The sequence below is a fragment of the Colius striatus genome, chromosome 3 (genome assembly GCF_028858725.1).
Source record: "Colius striatus isolate bColStr4 chromosome 3, bColStr4.1.hap1, whole genome shotgun sequence".
In the NCBI taxonomy this organism is placed as follows: Eukaryota; Metazoa; Chordata; class Aves; order Coliiformes; family Coliidae; genus Colius; species Colius striatus.
The window spans coordinates 30,239,525-30,262,878 of NC_084761.1; positions in this window are offsets into that span (position 1 = coordinate 30,239,525).

Here is a 23,354-nt window from a genome sequence, read left to right on the forward strand (position 1 = left end):
TCTAAAAACGTGAATGAATTTTAAATATTTAAAATCCAGTGTCACCACAAATAGCATATATTGGAAACTTTAAAGATAGATAGGAGGATCATCTTGTAGATTTTTAAGTCTAATGCTTAGAGGAAAGGGATACTATCTGTATGTGCAAAGACAAAGGGAGTAATTCTGTTGCTACATAGCCATTGAGAGGAACACAATGTTTACCGGGATAAGAGAGCTGAAGGAGTATATTAGCTAATGTGGACCCTGATACAATATAAGCTGCTTTTTCCCATTTGAGAAGGTATATTTGCAGATGTAACCAATATTTCTTAAATGAAAAACTTTGCTGGCTTCCAAATTGCAAGATGTTGGTCATTTATCATACCTTTTATACCACTTTGGTGGCCTGTCACTATGGCAACTCTATTGGCTTCTCCAGTAACACCTGGTCTTATCAGTAGCTTTACCCTGTTGAAGTCTCTTCATAAATAATCCATGTGAAAGTGAATGTAGCTGTCATGTTAATTTGTGGCTAACCTGGTTCTGGCAAGTTTATAATTATATTTATGAAGCAAATAAAGCAGATTGTTTGCTTTTTCTTCAGCGATGACTTAACACAAGCTGACAGAAACAAATAAAAAAGCTTTACTAATCACAGTCAAACTAAAAAAGAATGTCATAAGGATGTTCTAGTTACTATCTCACAAATACATCCCTAATTCTGGCCTACTGTCTGTCTGACCTATGGTTAATAGACATAGTGGTATTCTTTCCAAAACGTGTTTACCTTCACAGTAAATATTACTGTATACAATTTCTGGTTGCTTAATTTCCTTCCTCTTCCACTTAACCTCTTCAACTCTTTTCTCATCTTGTCCCTCCCCCAGTCTTGTCCCCATCTCTTAAAGATGGGGATAGCATTTTCTCGTGGTTTGACCCAGCTAGCAAAGAAGCACCACGACAATATCTTGCTCAGTACCTCCCATCCACCCCCACCCTTGTTAGGATGGCAGAGGCCTCAGAGAAATGGGAAGAAAAAAGATAACCAAGGTTGTTGTGGATTAAGACAAGAGCAGGGAGGGCTCACTGCCACTTAACGTTCCAGGCAAAACAGACTCCAGTACTCGACTTAGAGAGGAAAGTAGGAAAGTTTATTCTACCACCTACCAGAAACAGAAGAGAACAAAAGCAAAAATGAATAGGATGATGAGAAAATTACAACCAGCACTTTAAGATCTCTCTCCCCCATCCCTTCTTTCTTCCCGGGCCTAGCTCACTGTTCCCAATATCTCTACCTTTTCACCCCTCAGCAGCTCTGGGTGGGGTTAGGGAATGGGGGATGTGGTCAGTCTCTCATAGATGAGCTCTGCCACTTCTCTCTGCTCAGATGAGGATGACTCCCAGCATTCTTCCCCTGTTCCAATAGGAGGTCTCTCCCATGGGACACAGTCCTTAACAAACTTCTTTGGTGTGAGTTCTTCCCAGCAGCTGCAACTTTGGCAGACAGAGAGTCCCTCCCTCGGGACATGGCCTCTTCTGGGCATAATTTAAATGAGCTGCTTTGTCATGGGTTCCTCCCCACAGTTACAGCCTCTGTAAATATGAGGTCTCTCCCACAGGACATGGCCTCCTCCAGCCAAAGTCAATGCCCTTGGCTTGGGGTCTTTAAGAAAGTGAGTCACTGCCCCTGACATGGGGTCTTTAGCATAATGAGTCACTGCTCCTGATGTGAGGTCTTTAGCAAAATGCAAACAAATCTCAGCTTCACCAATCCTCTCTGTAGAATACAGAGAGTTGCTGCTCCAGAACACCTCCTCCTCTCTTCCCTCATTGACCTTGGCATCTGCATGGTTGTTTCTCTCTCTCTTCCCACTCCTTGCACCACCACCAGTGGGATAAGAACAAGGAAACAGAAGACGGAAGAAACAAGAACCCTCCTCTTCCGGATTCTTCTTAAAAAGTGATCGTGGAGGCATCTAATTGGTGGAGTCTGGCTCAGAGCTGGGGAGAATTTTGAGCAACTTCTTACAGGAGCCGTCTTTACAGCCCCTTCCCCTTTACCAGAAAAGGCTGTCATGTCAAACCTTGACACATTCATGGATGACAAAATAACATTTAAGTTTAAAAATAGTACCTTAACTCTAGAAGGACACAGTTGAGTTAAGCTACTGTTCACCACTCAAACTAAATGTGGACAATAGTAGGTTGAGGATTTGCATGTCTCTTGGGTTCTAGTGTTTTCTCCTCTGATGTGGTCTTAATTTTATGGCAGACTTTTTTGTACATAGGTAAAAAAATCACTAGCTTTAGAAAGAGTCAAAATATCTGAATTATGTTAATACCTTTTCATTGCTTTTGGTATGTGAATATATGGGTGGGATGTAGCTGTAGCAGTAGAAGTCTGCAATTCTACCCTTCTGTTGCTGCAACAGATAGTTTGACTCAAAAATGTAATATTGCTGGTATAAAGTATAAATATATAATCTTAGACTGAAAATAAGCTTTTTGAGAAATTGTAAGGGAAAAGTGTGCCCACAGGACATAATATCCTCCAGAATTGCTCCTTATACATCACTGTTCAAGAGTGATGAAAACTTTCTGATTACTTTCAGAGGACTAGATTTTTATCTCTTCAGCTAAGTTCACAAAATACTGATTGTCATCAGTGGACACTGCAGTTTGGCACTGAAAAACATAGGCAGATGATATAATTATAGTGCCTTGTCTCTACTCTTGTTGGACAAAATTACTATTTATTATCAAATTTCATGGATTACACTACTGTTTATACAGATATTCTGCACTATATTTATCTGGCAACTGAAATAAACTTATTATATCTTTTAAAGGATTTCTAAGTCATATGTTTAATTTATTTGAGATTCCATTTTTACTATTTCCTTTAGTACAGAAGACCTTCATTAATTTAGAGTAATGAGACACTTTTTGTAGTTCATATCATATAGAACAATTTCTCAGTTCATAATTATACCATCCTGCCAATTATTCTTTCTGCCATTCTCTGAAAAGAATTATTTAAATATAACATAGATAACGTCTTACATAACCAAAGTAGCCAAATCAACTGAAATCAAAGTAAACCTTTTTTTCAGGAGTTAAATGAAGTCAGTTTGTACAAGACAGCTGAAACTCATGTTGAAGGCTTGTTGCTATAGAAAATTAACTTCATGTGTTCATCTTTTACAAATGCCAGTTCAAAATATTCTTCAGTGTATATCTATGAATATAATTCATAGAAGAATTATATCTGGAGATGCTACCTACCGAAATAGCTGACTTGCTTTTATCTCCTGAACAATATTCATTCAACACATCCCCTGAAAAAAAAAATTGCTACCTCATGATACTGTAATAATTAACAACAATGAAACACATGTATAAAAATCTTATTGAACTGAACAAGGCCATTAATGCAGGAGCAATGAGTGAGAAAGTAATAGAGAATGAGACAGAGAAAAGACTCCTGTGAGTGTCTGTGGTGTGTAGACAAGCCAAACATGACAATCTGCCTCTATGAGAGGAATGTGAAGTCCAGCTGGTGACTCTGATCTTACTACTTCCTGTATGTACAGAGAGGACAATCTCTATAGTACTTGTATCTTGTTAGCATTTTTAAATAACTTGTTTCTGGCAGCTGAAGGGAGTTACTAATATGAGTGATTGAGTACAATTTTAGATACCAGTACTTGTATAGATGTGGAAAGTTCTTGTCTGAGTAGCCTATTATTTAAAAATAAATAAATTGGACCAAAGCAAATTTGAAAGATGTATCAGATTGAATACTCTCACATGTAGTGGTTATCAATTCACTGACCAACACCATAATTATCTCTGCTTGTATATCCTTAAGAAATCACATGATACTAAAGGATCCTTAAGATATGGTGTGGAAAGGCTCAGCAGTCTATGTAGGGCAGGGTCCTAGTAGAGATAGTGTAAAAATTTACTTTTGGCCAAACCAGGTAACACTACTTATTTTGGAAATTAAATGTCATGTAGCTCTCTGCTCTTTTCAGTCTCAATACCTGAAGGGAAACCAGAAGCAACATGCCTGCCCCTTTGGCTGTGTAGTTTCTGCTTGACATGTCTTGGGTTGTTCCTTTGAGAGACTGACTTGGGGAGTGAGTTGTAAGTGAGGAGGTGCTGAGAATACAGAAATATCTACACAAGGAAGAAATAAGGTAAGTATGTCTGTACTTTAGTCCTTCCAGTGCACTGTAAATCTTTAACATTTGGCAGTGAAAGGAGCTGAAGTGTATCAGTAAAGTCTAGCATAACCAGCTGAATTATTATGCATACCTGGAACATTTTTCAGGGAAAATGAAGGTCAAGAAATATCAAGAAGGGGGTTATGATGGATCACCAAAGTCACTTTTAAGAGCCTTTAAGTCCCAGTTTCCCTTAATGTTCCTCATACATGTGTCTGTGTGAAAATGATAACATTTCTCTTCATAATTTTAAGAAGTTTGCAAAATTTTAAAATGTTACATAGATTTTCTGGTATGGTTTATCCCATTGTCTGCAGTAGGACTGCTCATGTAAAAAGATGAATGAGAAGATTTAGTTTTCTTTTGACTTTTTGCTCGTTCTGTCTACTCTGTTTCTAATATAATTTTTCCTGAAAAATCAGCATTTCTGTAGTCTTTACAGTTTTTTCTTGATTAGTTAGCAATTTTTAGATTAAAATTTGGAAAACATCATATACAGGCCTGCTCTTTTCTGTTTTCATTTTCTTATAAAGGTAGGAAAAATATAGAATGCCATGTTTGTTATATGGGAGAAAAGGAATGGCTTTAAAAAGTAAGGAAGACTTTGTCTAAATATGAGTTTTGAGTACAAATATGACTTGGCAATTAAATTGGATTTGATAATGAAAAATCATCAAGAAAATAAGCCAAACAAATTATCTACTACAATGGGGAGCAACTTTCCCCCTCCAATTGTATGTTGACAGTGTCAAATGGTGATTTGCTGTTTCCTTGCAGACAACCTTAAAAACATCTTTCTAAATTTCCAGATTTTTAAGAAGTAGCTGGAGATAATGAACAAGCCACAACAAATAAATCTTGCTATCACATTGTTGAGTCACTACACTTTTCTTAATTTATAGTTACTTACTCAGGATAGAAAAAAAAGGCAGTTTAAAATAACAATTTTCTAAATATTAAAATTAATTAATTTGGGTTTCTGGTATACTTGGTATACTATCAGTGATCATTCTACATTGATACAGAGCTAAGCAATGTTATGCTTATATTTTATCTGAACAGTAGAAGTTTATTCTAATCATTATTGATCACTTCAGTCTACAGCAATTTCACAAATATTTCTGGACTTGTAAAAATACTAGGTTTCTATTTGTAGCACTTTAGATTTACAGGAGATGTTGTACTTGTTTTTCTTCAAATGATTGCTTCTATGTAAAGTTACTTTTTAACAACTTTTTTTCTTTCCTTGCTTTAGTTGGCAGGAACGTCTTGCACGATGACCAGGTAGTCTCAAATCTCAAACCTTTTCCCACCAGTTGATCAAAATAGATCTTAGGTGGAGACTGCAATTTGAGGTTATAATTCTTGAGTGGTTGGAAAACTGATTTAAGGTAGCTAATACCATTCATCACTGAAATAAGAAAACCTGTGGGACTGGAGAACTGGGTAATTTCAAATCTTAGTTTAAGAAGGAAAGTTCAAGAGTACAACTAAAATAAGAATAAATGCTCCACCCCAAATATTCTCAGCATAAAGCACAACATATTTTGATCAGACAGTATCTAAAGTGATGTTTCCAAACTTCATAAAATATACATATCCTTCCCTATCTGATCTTAAAACATTTAGGCCTGAAAAAAATTACTATGAAATGTCTGATGGTCATGTGGTTTGACTCATTTAATTGTATTTTTGGGTAGAAAGATAAACAAAAGAAGGATAATAAAAGAAAAAGATGTTGTAAATAAAAATAGAAAATCCTTGCTTATAAAACAGAAATTAATCCTACCAAAAAAAGAAAAAAAATATAAAGGAGCCTTAAAGGCTTCTGTAGGAATCATTCTATCTACAATACACCTCAGACTAGGTATTTTAAAGCTAAGTGTGAATAGGAGTTCAATTGAGAAGATTTATTGAACAGACTGCAGTTTCTTTATATACACACCAGGGTTTCCTTCCTCTGGAAATCAACCAGTGTGAATATGGTGCATAGCCACATCTTGACTCATAGTGTGCAGGAGGAAGCCCAGCATATACTTGGGCCTTCAAATGGTGAAGCATCACCATTTCACATGTTATCCAGTGTCCACTGATTTATGCTGCTTCTCTTCAACAGTGCTGCTCTCTGTTAACGAGACAGCATGGCTACTGCCACCATCCTGTATCCTGGATGTGATGCTACCTTGAAAGGAATATCCATAGCAAAGAGACAATGAAACAGCATTAAATGATCTGTATTAAAAACCCTAAGTGTGTCTCCCGTGGTAAAGCTGGTGGTTCAGCTCTCTGCCTTCTGTTGAAGACAGGGCAAAATAAAAAAGGACTGAAGAAATAGGAGCAGTCTGTCTGGAAAGGGGCTGCACCCAGGTCTAGCAGCAAACTGTAGCAGAGAATGACTGTTTTGGGACAGGGTACTTGGCTTCTGTTTGCCTATGGCCACTTGCTGGCCCTCAAGTTATTGAGTATTTTTAACCATCTTTTCTCTCATTGTAGAACCTGATATGCTGTGGCTCCCTACCAGTAGTTGCTGGATCCTAATATTTCCTCTTCAAGATCTGGTTGTGGAATCAAGTCACACTTCAGCTGAGTGGGAATACAGTATAACTTTTGTTTAGAAAAGACCTCTGTCTATGCTTCAAAGCTATTCTAGTAACCAATGTCTTGGCTTCCTACTTTTCATTAGGATTATTTGTCCTGGTCATCTATTTTCATTTATTTTCCAAATGCCTTTCTGTCCCTTCAAGTAATTTTTCAACCTATCAAGTAGTTTGATTTTGAGAGAAAAAGGTTTTTCAGACCTCTCAGAGGTTTGAACTGCCTCCAATTTTCAGTGGCTGTCTTGAGGGATGACATTACGTCAGTGATAAGAATTAGGAGAAAAAATAAAGGTTGCTTGAGTTGATTTGTTGATGTGCTAGATGAGTTATTCAAAATATTTGTAGCTCAGATCAGTCAGAGCTGTTTCTTCTTAATAAGTTTTAGGGGGAGATGGGAAAAGAATGGGAGAGTGGCAGGAGGAGTTTAGAGTGTCTGGGAGAAGGATTTAATACTGCAAAAGTGAGGAAGATAGTGTGTAGGAAAGAACTAGAATTGCTGTAGAGAGGGACAGGTAATAAAGGCATATAAGTCATAAATCTATAGGAAGAACTTTGTTAGTCATGCACCTTATGAAATAAGTAATTTAAATGCAGAATTTTTCTGAAGTCTCAGATCTTTTCATTAATCTTCAGGTTAGCACTTTTAAAAGGTTTGCTATAAATTCAGCACATGATAGTTTCTCCCATTGGTGCAAGACTTCACTGTAGTAGATTTTACACCTTTTTTTTTTTTCCTTTGGAATTTGCACCAAGCAGCTATATACCACATGGAGGTTTCTCTATTATAGGCAGGCCCTAGGAAGCTCATTAAGTTTTCTTTATGGCTCCTATGCACTGCTGGAACCATACCTAAGTGGAGTGTTTGACTGTCAGTGATTAGAGACCACGAGGGTATATACTTTAGAAAATATCATAGTTGGCATACAGAAATAGACAAGTCTAACAGCACTGCAGAGGACCGTTTATTCAACAGGCATTTCAGTTGCATAAACAGTAACACTGACTGAGTTACTGACATTGGCTTCCAGCTTCAGTGGTAAAATTGATTCTAAAATAGATTCTGTATATCCATAGAGTAGAGCAGAAATAAATATATCCTAAATTCAGTAAGATTGTGGATGTCAGGAATGAGTAGACTCCTACAAGTTGAAAATTTTACTGTTTATAATTCTATTTTAAACATTTTGATACAAAATGCTTCTTTGAAGGGAAGTACCTTTGTGAGATATCCGCCATCAGTAGAAGATTTGGTGACTTATTGGGAAAAATAATATTGCTATTCAAATATTTCGGTGTAATGATGTGCTACTTCTCATATGCACAAGATAGGCTGGAATAATGCCAACAGATAAGCTGTTCTGATGCAAAGCATGGTAAGCCTCATGCTTTGTTATTAGTTCTTGTGTTGGTGATCATGAGGAACTCCTGCACACAGCCTCCCGAGCAGTGGTGGAGCACAGACCCTAGCCGGCACCATTCTGACCCTACAGCCTCAGGCACAGCTCGGCTTCCCCCATAAGTTAGAACAACCATGAGCTGCTCTAATTTCTCATGGCAGGAAGAGCTCCCTGGAGGCATTCCTCTGTTTCTGAACACTTTGTGTGAGTTGGAGACACTGCTTAAGATACTCTCTGTGTCAAGGACAGGGAATACGTTGCATAAAGCAGTTTGCTCAGAGGCCTGTTAAAGGCACCTTTACATCTCTAATGGACTAGAGTGATGCATGAGGGATCATGATTCCTGCCCCCCTCCTGTCAGAGGGCAGGAATGATCCCCACTCCTTGTTTCAAGAAATATTAACGTATCACACACCACATTTTCAGTTTCTTACAGCACTTCACAAGCCAGCTTCAGGACAAGCCTCTTACTACTCATGGACAGTAAAGGATAGGGGCTTCACTGAGTTAATATATTTACTTCTAGGAAGAGTAGCTATGCCAGTTCTCATTTTCTCCTTGTTTTTGAGCTTGCCTAGAAGTGTTTCTGGAAAATTCTAACAGGAATTACTATGGAAGATCACTATGATAGGACTCCTTAAGAAGGTTCTCATTGCAGAGGACTTCAGAGAGGAGATAGGGGAACATTTTTTTACTTTCTCTAATACTTTCTACAAAACAAGAAACTGTTCTTCACCACCCTCCAATAATAATTCACATAACTGATGTGAGATGGCATAATTTTTCCATATCCAAAACAAAATTAGAGTGAAACATAGAGTATCTCCATGGAAATATATATACTTTTTGGAAACTACTTGGTCTAGATGAAGTATATTAACCCTTTGTTTCCTAACTAGAGACAAAAAAAAGAATAATGAATTACTGTAATCAACTAATTTTGTACTGGTTTTTTTTTCATATCACTCTTTTATGGATCTCTGTTAAGCACGTGTACTTCATTTGCACACCACTGCATATTATTTTCTTGCCATCAACCACAGGTGAAATCACAATAGTCCAGCCTCTATATGAGACAGAAAAAGCACTCTTACATTTTCCTATTGTCATGATTTAGCAAGGAGCTGCTTTTGCTTGATAACAGGGGTAGAGGGTTGCAAGTGAAGACCCAGTAAAGAATTTTTGGACGTTCCCCCCCCTCAGCCTCGGTTCTGGGTTCAGACCCACCTCCAGCCCAGCTGGGCCAATCTGGTGCCTCTGTGATCACTATTTAGGGACAGGAATTTGAAGTGCTGGGAGGAGGTGTAAGAATGATACAAGGTGGAGGTGACCACGTGGACCCACGTGACTTGCGGAATCAAACTCTATAACTCAAAAGAGTTATAAAGAAGGTATGTTTATTCGGCGCAGGGCGCACGGGGGGGGGGGGGGGGGGGGGGCGGGGGATCGCTCCACCAAAAACGTTGGCAACTTGCTTGACTTATATTTGTTACAGAGTTACAAAATCATATGATGACATTATCCGCCTAGACAAAGACACAACCTGTCCCCGATTTCGCATGTAAATTAGATCTTTTCTTCCTTTCATTTGCATGATGTCTCCCAGTGATGGCCGGTGATGGTCTTTGGGGCCTTGGGAGATGAAGGCTGATAAGTCCTGAGGCTTTCTCACCCCTGATCTTCAGATATCGCTTGGCCTCTCGCAGAACCGGTTTCTGCCTTCTAGGAAGTTGGAGGACCCCGGGGGTATTGTGTAAGGAGATGAGCAGGACCTTTTCCAGCTTGTGTGTGAATTTTGTCCTGTCTGAAAAATAAGCTTTATACTATTGCAATGTTAGTGAAAGGTTTATTAGTACATGTTAGTGTAATAAAAGATGAAGCTTTATTGATCAATTAAATGGATGTTAGCTAACACAATGTTTCTGGACACTGGTTGTAATAATTGAAGGTTTGTTCAAAGAAAGTTAATTGTTTGTTAGTCTTAGAAATATGGTTTTGGACCTGAGATGCTGGCGAGGCGTGGCTCAGCTGAATTGAGACGGCTGATGGGGGCTGGAAGTTTCGGCAGACACACCATATTCAGCAAGGAGGAGTACCAGAAGGAGTACCAGACCAGTGACCCCTCTGCAAGCTGTGGTGAGAATGCAGGCTGCAACCCATGGAGGGCAATGGCAGGCCTAAGAGCCACCAGCAGCTCTGTGTGAGTGCACCCAGACAGATGAGAGACTGTGTGAGGAAGTAGTCATGGTGCAGGCCGTGCTGGAGAGCCTGCAGGCTGCAGAGCAGACGCACACGAGAGGCAGAGAGGAGCTGCAGTTTTGGGGATAAATGGGCGTTGGAGCAGCCGGGGTGTGTGTGTGTCTGTGTGTGTGTCTGTGTGTGTGTCTGTGTGTGTGTCTGTGTGTGTGTCTGTGTGTGTCTGTCTGTCTGTGTCTGTGTGTCCTGAGGAGAGACAAACAGCAGAAGTTCTCAGGAATACACTGACTGAAACCCCCACTCTCTTCCCCCCTGAGCCATTCAAGGAGGTAAAAACACCGAGATCAAGACTCTGAGGCCCCGGGAGAGGTGGGGTGAAGGTGGTCTTAAAGGGCTGGTCGGACTCTTCATCATTGTACCACTCTGTGTTTTTTTATTTTGTTATGTTTTGGGGTTTTATGGTTATGCTTTAGTTGGTATTGCATTAAATTATTTTGTTTTCTTCCCCAAGCCGAGTGGCCTGGTCTGTTTTGTCCTGGACCTTAAGCAGCAATTAAGCTCTCCCTGCCCTTTGGCAATCCTCAGGTCTTTGGTACTTGAGGCTAATTGTGGTCTTTTGTTCCTTGATGGGCCTAAACCACAACACCTGTTAAGTACTAAATACCTTAGAGATATAGAAGGTAGAAGTTCTGAGCACCATTTTTCCCCCTGAGCTTGTGATTGTTAAATATTTACCACCATTTTAAAATTCTTTTAAATTACTTGTTTGTTTTGGAACAGTTACCAGTGTTGATTTCCAAAAAAAAAATCCACAGCAAAATGTGTCACCTATTGCATTTCTACTTCAATGAAAGGGCAAAGATCCTTGTCTTAGGACAGGTTTATCATCAGAGAAAGACACTAAGACAGAAACGTTGATTAAAAAGGAAATCACTCTGTGGAGCATTCCTCTCAAAATAGGACGATCATCAACCATAGAATAGGTCAGCCAGGGCTTTGCTGAAGTCTGGAGAATTTTCAAAGCTGTAGTTTGACTCTTCAGGGTAAACTCTTCCAGCCCTTCCCTCCACTACCGAAGAGAAACTTCTCCAAGATGTTATAGTATCCACCAATACTAAGAAGAGCTGGGCTGTGCTATTTTTGTCAGTGCCCTCCAAGTAGCTGCAGGCCACATAGCCACCTACTCCCTGAACTAACCAAATCCCCTTTCCTCAGACTCTCCTGTAAATTCTCAAAATCTGTCTTGAACTGGCAAGTCAAAAAATGGTATTTCAGGTGAACCTCAACAAGTGCTGAGTTAGAAGGGTATAAATAATTGATCTACTGGCTTTTCTCCTCCTAACATGCATGTGTAATTTGCCTTGTTGCTATGAGAGCACACTTTTTAGCTCATTTTCAACTAAGCATCCACAGTAACTGCCAGACCTTTTTCAGCATAGCTGGTACTCTTCAGATTGTCTTCCAGCCTGTACTGACACACAAGGTTATTCTGCCCTAGGTGCAAACTTTTTCCTATTGAACTTGAGTTGTCCCGATCCTGACACTTTTCAAGGTTCTTCTGGACTGACTGGGTAAATCTCCTCACTCTGAGATTGAATCGCAGAAACGTGTTAAAAGTTCAGACTTGGACAATTTAACCACATTGAATTAAGTTCATTACAAGACTGAGTCTCTTCATTGTTATTAGAGGCACATCATGCAGTTAATTTATTTCCCCTTGCTATAAAACATTGTGAACAAGAATGTTCTGCTGAAAGAGGAGATCTGTACCTGATCTTGACCTATGGGCTCTAACTTGTCTTATCATCTATTCTGTAAACTCCCAAAGGCCTGAGTTTTATCTTCCTCATTTATTGTACTGCAGATCGTCCAGATCAGACTAAACAAAAAAGTTTCAGCTAGTGCAGTTCAAAACAGACATTCTGGATTCTGGCTGGCCCATTTCAAGTATTACTAGTCTTGTTAGATATAGTTAGTTCACAGTCTAATTTATTTCAAAATCATCACAAGCACCAGCAATTTTTAACAGGCTGCAGTACTAAATTCTGATAGGACCTGATGCAGCAGGTTCTAATAGTAAGTGCTGCATTTTATTCCATTAATTAACATAAAGCTATTTCTCATTTTCAAATGTGAAAAATAAGAAAAGCATTAAGATCATTTCAAAATCACTGAAGGCAAAGGTGTTACACCAGTACAAAATCAATAAGAAGATAGTTAAAAGGGCCATACTTCACACATGCACTGAATGAGAAATGAAGGAGCGGTTTATAATATCATAAACCTTGGAACTGTGTTTGGTAATTATCGCTGATATGGCCTGCCAGGAAAATGACCACCATCTGCTGCTGCCCACCACTGCCCTGAAAATATAATCAGGCTGTTAGTATTTGCTGGAACTAGGAGCAAAATAATCCTCTCAATTTCAGCTCTTAAGATTACATGTAGCTGTGTGTAAGATGCAGGCTCACTCTGCACAGATTTTTCAGGCTCCATGTTCGTGAAGATTGAAGTGGATCACATTTGTCCCGTACTTGGCATTCAGCTTCAATATTTCTATTTCATTGCTGCCTTTGGTTTTAAATTGCTTGCAAAAATGGTGACCTGACGAGGTTTTGGTGTGTTCTCTGATTCATGCATTTAGAAATGGGACTTTTTGTCACAGAGCAGATCTTTTCTTTATGAATATGACATTAGACTGTTTTTAAAATAAATGTTTCAAGGTTCTGAGGGAATTTCAGTAATGTACATATATCTCTACAAGGCATATACAGAAATTAGACCTCGGTAAGACAAAGTATGATAAATAAATTGTCTGAAATGAAGAAAACTACACTAAGAAGAAATGGCATGGAAAAGTTAGATTACAAAAAGGATGAAGCAAAATAGAGAGAAAATTTGTAAAGAATACAGAGGAACTCTAATTTAGTTTGGCCATTTCTATGTGCTTCTAGCTTTCAAAGCAATAAAAAGGGTACCTTCACAAAAGATTGTCTTAGTAAAATAAGTAGAATGATAATAGAAAAAAACATACTGAGCAAGTTCCTGGTACTTCAAAGTAGTACTAATATATTCAACCAATAGCTTCTAAAACTAGAGAATACAGAATTTAGGGGAAAATGGGAAAATGAATACAGCAGAGAGAATCCACGGAGGGATTCTGTTTTGTTTGCTCTCCCTCCCCCATTTCAGATGGATTAAAGAATTATTAAAAATTAAAATGCAAAATCACTCTCAGAAAAATGAAGAGAGAATGGATTCAGCTGAACTGGGAAACATCTGGATCCCAGGGGACCCAATTCTTCTTCATTGTTTTTGGCTATGATATAAAGGGTCTCTCTGAATCATTTGGAGTGGCCTGAAGCAGTAATAATGTATTCCTTAGAGCTGTGCTGCTCATTGACAGAATTCAGGACAAGAGAGGCAAAAACCACTGGAGAGGCTTTTTTTTTCAGCATGAAATGAAGCACTTTGGCTTCTGTGAATGCAAACAAGACTATGGTGGCATTAGATACAAATTAAGGATCAAAATAGGGTCCATCATAAGAGACATTTCCCAAGAGATAACTGCTCTCAATTTTTGATCAGTGTTTGCAGGCAAAAAGGATGTAGGTCTCAAGCTGAGCTCAGCTAAATCATGGAGTGTGTTTACAAAATTAGGGTTATGAATATTTTAGGAAAATCTTGTAAAGCATTGTTCATTTAATTGTGGAAGTATCATTAGGGATTCAGGTGGAAAATGTGACATTGATAGACAGTAATGTTACAAGTTAAAATAAATCCACTGGTCTTTGAGGCAGTAATGGGCACTGAACACATAATTTTCCCTCTATGACACAGAAAACTCCATTCCATACATAAATAGGGAGGAAAACAAAGGTTCGTCTACCATTCTAAACCAATTCAGTACTCTGTATTAGGGACTCCCACGTGTGAGCTGATGAAAGTGAAAGAGTGGAAACTCCTCTGACTGCCTTACCTCCATTCCTGGCTTAGGGGCTGCTACTCACCGTGCCTTCTGCAAATGCTCCTGTGCCTGGTGTGGAAAATGCAGCCAGGCCTACAGAGGGAAAGGAAGCACAGCAGTTGTCTCTCACAGTGGGAGGCAGAGGGCACAGCAGAAGGTACTCTCATTGGTATTGGTCTTCTGAGACAGCTGCTGCAGCTCTTAGCTGCTTTTCCTCCCTCCTTACATTTTAACTTCCAAGTCTGTGCTTTCCTTCTAATTATGAAATAATAAAGGAACCTCACAGTGGTTCTGTGCAATCATCTCGAGATTTTAGTCCCAATTCTCAACTCTCAATATTTTTATTTCAGATTAATTTCATTTTCTCCAGTGATATTACTCCCCAGTTACATTGAAACACAACTTTCTCAACTATCTTTATGGATAGTGTATAGATGGAAATTCAGCTAAATGTATGTTAAACAATTTATTGCAAGTGCTGCAGTATATAGAAAGAGGAGGGTGGAACTTAATGTGGAACAAAGACAGATCACTGTAACATAATTTTATTTCTGCCTTTGCCCAGAGTGAAAGATGGCACAGTTCATAACTGTGAAGACAAAGGTACAGTGCAATATATTTATCCTTATAGCACTCAGGTGAAACAACCATGAAAAAGATAAGGGTCCTAACCTCACAAGGTATATAAATGATAAATGTGTCATAATATTTCCTGTCTCTGTAATTTTTTTCTCCTTTGATAATGCTGTTATCTCAAGATCTCTGCCACAATAATATAGGATATATTTTATAGTTATATAAATTGATGTGCTATCTTTATAAATAAATATATTCAGCATTTCAATATGTTAAATGAAAATGCCAACGTTTTCTTAGCATGCCTACAAAATGAATAGCATCTTTACAATGTTATTTGATATGCTGAAGCCTAGTGATATTTCTTGTTCAGAGTCTGTAGCCATTCAACTTGAAAACAAATAATTAAAATAAATTATACCCTTAGTGCCAACGAACTAAGAAGACGAACAAAAATAGCTGCGCAGGGGGGAGGTTAACGCAGGGATATCTGTTGACAGCGTTATGAAGACCTCAAAGGGATTCATACATTTGCCTGCCTGCGGTGATGTGTGTGAGGAATCCCATGTCAGACTGTTAAGTTCAGCGAACAGGGTTCCCAGTAATAGATTTTCAGAAAAATGTGGTTACCCAGGGGTATTGTGTACTTCCCAATTACTTGAACGTTCTGAAGGATTTTGCACTTTTTCTTCTCTGCTCATGTATGCGTGTGTGTATGTGCATATGCATGTAATTGTTTTGTTGGCTTGTTTTCTTTGGTTTTCTGCTTATGTGACGTTGCACTTGGTGTAGTGAGAGATATTTCATGACCTTTAACACAGCTGCCAGTCACTTTCTATAGGTGCCGGTGCGGATGCATGCCTGTTTTTCTGATGGTGATGAATGACTCTCACAGCCTTTCTGTTTTCACCTCATAGCTCCTGTTAGTCTTCTTCCTCTGTTACTTTTTTCAATGCTCAGTGGAAAGTTCACGTGTTCTGGAAACTTTAGGTTCTGGATATTAATAATGCCAAAGGCTCTGAGATACAGGCCTCTCTGCTGTGCTGAATAGCTAATGACCATGAAGTTTCTACTGTGAGGAAATCTTCATTAACAATCTTAAACTCTCAGCTTGGGGCAGGGCATCCTCCTTAGTAATTTCCATGTGTTTCGATATCTGTTTATTGACATTCATTGTTTCAGAGGAAGGAGCCAACTGAGGTGATGCATGAGTATAAACAAGGAGAGAATTTTAATAGGGAAAACAGCATGGGCCAAGTAGCCTTCTCTGTACTTTAATATGCCTTGTGGTCTTCTTGTCTCCAAACACATCAGACTATTTACAGCTTTGTTTTCACCAATCTGCTACTCTTGCAGGAGGAAAGAGGCAATAGGCAGCATTATACTATCTTGCTGGGCAAGAACAACCCACATCGGGCCATTCAATGCATGAGCTGCTGACATAGGTCTTCAGGATACATTCAGGCTGCCTCACCCACTGACCACGTCCAAAGGGCTTATGTCACACCCTAAAAGTCTTGACCTATTTGCAGTTACATGTATGTCCTAAAAATCAGTCTTTGATAGCTGACATACAAGTAGACTTACATGATTTACTACCATCTTAAAGGGGGAAAACCCCAGGACAAACAGATTTGCAATGGTCTGCAGAGGTTCATCCCCATCTAAAAGGCTGTCAGTAGCTGTGCCAGAGCAAGTGGCTGAGCCTGTCTTTCATTACCTGAATGCCTGAACAGAAGATAGCATCCCACACAATGACTAGAATCCAGCCTAATTCAAGATCTGAAACTTAATTTGCTGTTGGCTTTAAATCTTTAGATGATCTAAGCTTCTCTGAATAAAAGTAGTAACAAGGTATTTCTTTTTCTAACGTGTTCTGTTCCAGTGGCTGTCTCAGAAAGTCTTGGCTTGTAAACAAAAAGAAGAGGAATAATCAAATTTTTCACAAAAAAAAATCATCAGATTAAATAAATGAGAAAAGTTCTGCCTGACTTTTAGTTCTTTTAAAAATCACCATCCCCAAATTGATGTCTGGAAGTGATTTTTTTTTTTTTTTTCATATGAAAAGGAGGTGGTACTTTAGATTTAGTTTGCCTCAGGGAGAACTATTGTTAGCTTGAACTTCTATCAGACTTTTTTTTTATGTAAGTTTCATGATTTTAGGTGTATCAATGAACAATGTCACACTCAGCAGCTCTATCTATCTACCTCTTTGGATTTGAAATCAAGTAAGACTACCTCTGTGCACCAGTGACAAGAGCAGAAGTCAGAATATTTAAGGACAGCTTTAAGACTCATCTGAATTCATCTTAGCTATTTATGGCTTCAAAGTAAGTAACCTAATTTACATCAGCTCAAAACCTGCACTTTACAACCATTTTCCATCTATTTCTGATTGACAAAATAAATACTTATGTAAGAAGTCCAGTAAATTACTTAACTCCTGTGCCTCAGTTTTCACTTTTGTAAAATAGGATGACGATGATGATGATAATTACAAAGATTGTTTGGCTAATGATACTGAACAATGAAATTCCAGATTTTCAGAATGAAGCTTCTATGGAAATAAGAAACTGTGTGGGAATGATATCTAGGAATATCTTGCAAGAAAATGGCATACAGAAGCATCTGAGTTTAGAAAACAAGCCTGTGTTTTCAACCCATCTAGATAATGGCTATCTGAGGATGGATACTTTCTCCTCCTCACTCTGGTTTCTACACAGCTCTGGAAACACTGATAATAAACTTAATTAAAAATGCAGTTACTGATGACATGAGAATGCACCTAAAGCACAGTTTTTGCATTCATTGCCTTTGCTGTTTTTTGGCCTGTGTGTATCTTTGTAGAAATCAAAGGTTATTTCAGTCCTGAAAATGGTGTGGCTGTTATTTCATGGTACTGAGATTTTCATGCAGTGTAGTAGGTAAAAGAGGTGAGAGAGTTGTCCATTTTGGAAAGAAAAAGCTGAGACCATCCATTTAATGTCACTTAGGACCTATTACAGCACAAGAATTTAGTCATTTAGAATTTCAGATCAAAGTATAAATAGTCTAAAGCTACACTGAATCCCAGAGGTGAGACGACTGAGATTTTCTGCAGTCATAATAGCAGATGTTTAGCCATTGCTATAAATACAACAACAAAAACTCAAAATAAAAAGTGAGCTGTTAATTAGGGATATTTGGAGTCATGTCACAGGTGAAAGATGATCTAAAATGCTGGTTCATAGCACAATGCAATACTGAAATTAGCACGTCTATTATCACTGCTTGCAACTCTGCAGGAAACTAATGGAAATAGCTTAATCTTTTCAAGCTCCTCTAAAAGGAGAAATATAGGATTTCACCTGTGTTACTGAGTTTTCCCTCTTCTTTTATTCCTTGCCAAGTTCTTACTGCACAGCAGAATTTTATTATTTAATAATAATAAATCTCCTTGGTTGTAGATTGCGTAAATAATTTTAGAGATCACGGACCCTATGACTCATTTTCAGGGGCAGCTGTAGTGATCCGTTATGGTAATCATAAGAAAGGGAAAGGGCATAGTCCTAAAATTCCCCCTCTTGAACCAGTTTCAGGGAGTTCTCTTTCCAAAGCAGTAGAAGCAAAGGCATTAATTATACATTTCCATTATGACAGAGCCAAGATCAGCAGTGACTAAAACATAATTTGTTTAGGTGGCAGTGCAGGCTGTTCTCTGATCAAGTTTTGTTTCCCACAGGGAGGCATCAGTCTTAAATTACACAGCACGGAGGCAAGAGAAAGGAAGCAAACAATAAAACACTTCCCAGAGGAAGAAAAGAGGAAAATTTGTCTCTCAATGTCATATTAAATAAATAAATCTACATTTTTGTCAACAAAAAATCAGCAATGAGGTTCAGCTTTAATTAAAGGAAGTATGTTTTTTGTGGGGCTTTATATGATTATGTTTTAGATTTCCAGGGATAAGTTGCTTTTAATGCAAAGAGATTTTCCCACTGGAAAGAAGGAAAGAATATTAGAAAGAAAAATCTTTAGGAAGTGCTGTCTCACTTGTCATACTGTAATCCATAAAGATACAATAATTTGGATTTTCTTTAGTTAATGCACAAAACCAGGGACACTAATATACATACATACATACATACACACACACACACACAAAATTAATGAGGAAATACATATATGTTTAAACCTAGAATAGAGTCTAATGTTATTAAGCAAAGGCCTAATTTTGTTTTATCTTCAATTTCAGTGGATATTATTTTGCATAAATCTATGAATGTGTTTTAGTACCTTATCAAATCAAAAACCCCAAAGGAATGCTTTTGTTATTTGCTTTTAATTTTTGGCTCCTATAAAGAACAGTTGGTTCTGGTTTTCTATTGCAATTTGACTTTTAATGTCATATCCCCTGACTGCTTCAGCCTCTCTGTATTTGGCGTACGTAAAGCAAAAGCAAATATAAGCTGATTTCTTATTATCTCCAGCATTTTCAGGAGAAATGATAAAAACTAAGATGAACTACGAGCCATTTAACAGGAGTATCTTCCTGTTCAACATACTATCTCCCCTCCAGAGGAGTTGGCTGGCAATTTCAGATGAATGGACAAATCAAAAAATGCATGTAATTTACCCCATGCACAGAAAATTCTTCTTTGGAACTGCTATTATGCAAAATTAGATTCTCTGTGATACAAGCAAGAAACCTACATGTCATTAAAATTATTATGGAGAATGTTGTATGAGCTTAGCAGGTTTGATTTAAATGAAGTAGTTAAAATTTCCTGTATTTAGAGAAATAAGGAAAGATGCTTCTGACCACTCAAACTTCCCAAAGCGATTAGACACTAAAGAGAGTCACTGACTCTACTTTGAAGGAGAATGAAAGCAGCATTGTCTCCTTATTGCCGACTTAAATTAGTGTGGTTTATTTTATGATTTAAACATTTACCCATGCTTCAATTATGAAGTCAAGTACACTATACTAGTTATTTGGAACCTTGAAATATAGTGGTCTGAGAGTATATATCTCAATACTCTCTGTTGTGGTTTGGCCCAGCTAATAAAGAAGCACCACGACAGACTCTCACTCGGTGCTCCCATTCACCCCCACCCTCGTTAGGATGGCAGGGGCCCCAGCGAAATGGGAGTAAAAAGATAAACAAGGTTGTTGTGGATTAAGACAAGAGCAGCGAGGGTTCACTGCCACTTAACGTTCCAGGCAAAACAGACTCCAGTACTCAACTTAGGGAGGAAAGTAGGAAAGTTTATTCTATTACTCTACAAGAAACAGAACAGAACAAAAAGCAAAAACGGAATAGGATGATGAGAAAATTACAACCAGCACTTTAAGATCTCCCTCCCCCATCCCTCCTTTCTTCCCGAGCCCAGCTCACTGCTCCCGATATCTCTACCTCCTCCCCGCTCAACAGCTCAGGGGGGCAGGGAATGGGGGATGTGGTCAGTCTCTCACAGATGGGCTCTGCTGCTTCCCTCTTCTCACATGAAGATGACTCATTGCACTCTTCCCCTGCTCTGGTACAGGGTCCCTCCCCCGGGACACAGTTCTTAATGAACTTCTCTGGTGTGAGTTCTTCCCAGCAGCTGCAGCTTCTGCCGATACAGGGTCTCTCACAAGGGACACAGTCCTTAGTGAATACTTCGGACATGGATCGTTCACCACAGTTTCAGCTTCTGCAGATACAGTGCCCTCCCTCCGGACATGGCCTCTTCTAGGCATAATTATAATTAACTTCGTTGTAGGTTCCTCCCCACAGGTACAGCTCCTGTGAATATTGGGTCCCTCCCACAGGACATGGCCTTCTCCAGCCATAGTGATACAGGGTCCCTCCCTTGGGACACGGCCTCTTCTGGGCATAATTTTAACGAAGAAAATCACTGCAACTGGCTTGGGGTCTGTAGCAAAATGTGTTTCTGCCCCTGGACCGGGGTCTTTAACAAAGTGAGTCTCTGCTCTTGATGTGGGGTCTTTAATGAAATGCAAACAAATCACAGCTTCACCAGTCCTCTCTGTAGAATTGCAGGGGAGTCGCTGCTCCAGCACACCTCCTTCTCTCTTTCCTCACTGACCTCGGAGTCCGCATGGTTGTTTTTCTCACTCTTTGCACTCCTTATACCACCACCAGCTGGAGAAGAAGGAGGGACAGAAGGAAGAAACAGGAAGAAGCCTCTTTTTCTGGCTTCTTCTTAAAAAGTGATCATGGAGGCGTCTAATTGGCTCAGCCCCAGAAGTGGGTCTGGCAACTGCTTACAGGAGCCATCTTTACAGCCCCTTCCCACTTACCAGAAACGGCTGTCATGTCAAACCATGACACTCTCTCATTCATAAATGGCCAAGTTGCATTTTTGATTCCCCAAAAGGAATGATAGTAATACAGAATCACAGAATCTAAGGGTTGGAAGGGACTGCAAAAGATCATCTAGTCCAGCCCCCCTGCCAGAGCAGGACCACCTAGAGTACGTCACACAGGAACTCATCCAGGTGGGTTTTGAACATCTCCAGAGAAGGAGACTCAACAACCCATCTGAGCAGGCCATGAGAACAAATGATCTCAGTCTTTTACATGTATCCTCAGTTTCATTGCTCATAACTGCAATAAAGAGCAAAGGATTAATATGAAAACTGGCTGACCTAGTGTCCCAAGATTACATCACCTCAAGTCCGAATTTTGTGCTCATTACTGAAGTGGCAAAAGCTGCAAATCCCACTGATACATTATCAGAGTATGTAATGTGGGAGGAAGATGTCCAAGTTGCACCATATATGGGCACCTCCTCTAGCTATTCAAGAGGTAGAAACTGTAGAATAGGTTAACTGCTTAGAATATAGTCTGCATCCCCTACACTACTTGTGTGCTTGTATCTGAAGCCTTCCTTTAAGTTATAACTGCATTTGCCTATCTGTATTGAAACTAACTTTCAAATGGCTTATCTACAACTCCTGGTGCTGTGAGCTTTATGCAAGCAGGCTGATAAGCTAATTTTCTCCTGAAGATTTCAGGAGAGCTAAGGATGTCTCACAGACATGCTGTTTCACTCTTCTGGTGGTGGGTGGTTACTGCAGGAGTCCTGAACCATTCGTCTGTATTTGTTTGTCTTGAATCCGTATGGTCACACAACGGGAGAGATCATATGAAACTATGGCAAAAAACTAAAAGATGTGACTCAGAATGAAATATGAGAAGGTTGTTCAGCCAAAAATGTGCTCTAAGGACCCAACTTTTAATAAACAGAATTAATTTTAGTTGGTCTGATTATGCTCATGGAAATACAAAACTGCATAGAGACCTGTAAAGTTAGAACCACAAAGTTCAGTCCCACCGATGAAGAGCGATACTTGACAGTCATGTCTGACCCATCCAACCCATCAATGAAAACCTTTTGCAAAGACAGAAAATAAAATGAGGAGATGTTAGAATGGTCTGCTGATAAGCTTGCATCTGTATTATCTCTCTCCAAGGCCTAGTGAGTTCAAAGGGAAAAATGTAAGACCATAGGAAGAGAACAGCTCTTCTTTCCTTGCTTCTTGGTGCACCTGCTGTAAATGAGGTGGTAAGAGGAAGAAACACTTCTGACACCTGGCAGTGCTCAAGGGCAAGAATCCTTCCTGGTCATGCCAAGATTTGTCTTCTACCCTAAATGAGTCAGTTCATTAAAAGAAGAGCTTTTGCTATTTAATATGTATAGATAAACCTAGATGGTCAAGTCTTTCACTTCCATCCATCCATCCCTGTTAAAGCAGAAAATAAAAACTGAGTCGAATACAGCTGCATAATCTGCTCTACGTTTGCCCAAAGCAACTGTGTTGTGTTATGGAGCAATGGACCCAGGACACCATAGCTAATCTTTTTCTGTAGTGAAATTCACCTTTTTTTTTAATCTCTTCACCACCACCTTTTCAATGGACCAGATAATAAGGCAGCATTGCCCTGATTTCTGTTAGTGATTTTACTTCAAAAACTAGAAAAGATTAAATTTTGGGGTAGAGGACTGTAGATTTATATGTACACTGGTATGTATATGCAAGCTCACTTGTTGAAACAGGTGACACAAAGTACATAAATGGTGCAAATTAAGTAAGCAATACTAATTAGAACTGATAAATAATCTTGGCCCTGCAGAAAATGATTGGAAAAACTCCCACTGACCTGGTAAAGGCCAAGGGTTTCAACCAAAATGTCTACACTCAATGAACTGCAACAGAATTGTATATAGATTGGGAAATCTTGTTCAAAAGTGCACTCTTGCCTAAAAAAATTGTGAAGAATATTTCAAAATCAAAGCCCTGGATGGAATTATCTTGAACATCATGATTATTCAGAGCAGAAATTTAGAGTAGTAATTTAGAGCAACCTACATATTTCTAATTTGGTACCATCTTTATGTCCTTTATAAAATGTTTTAGTTA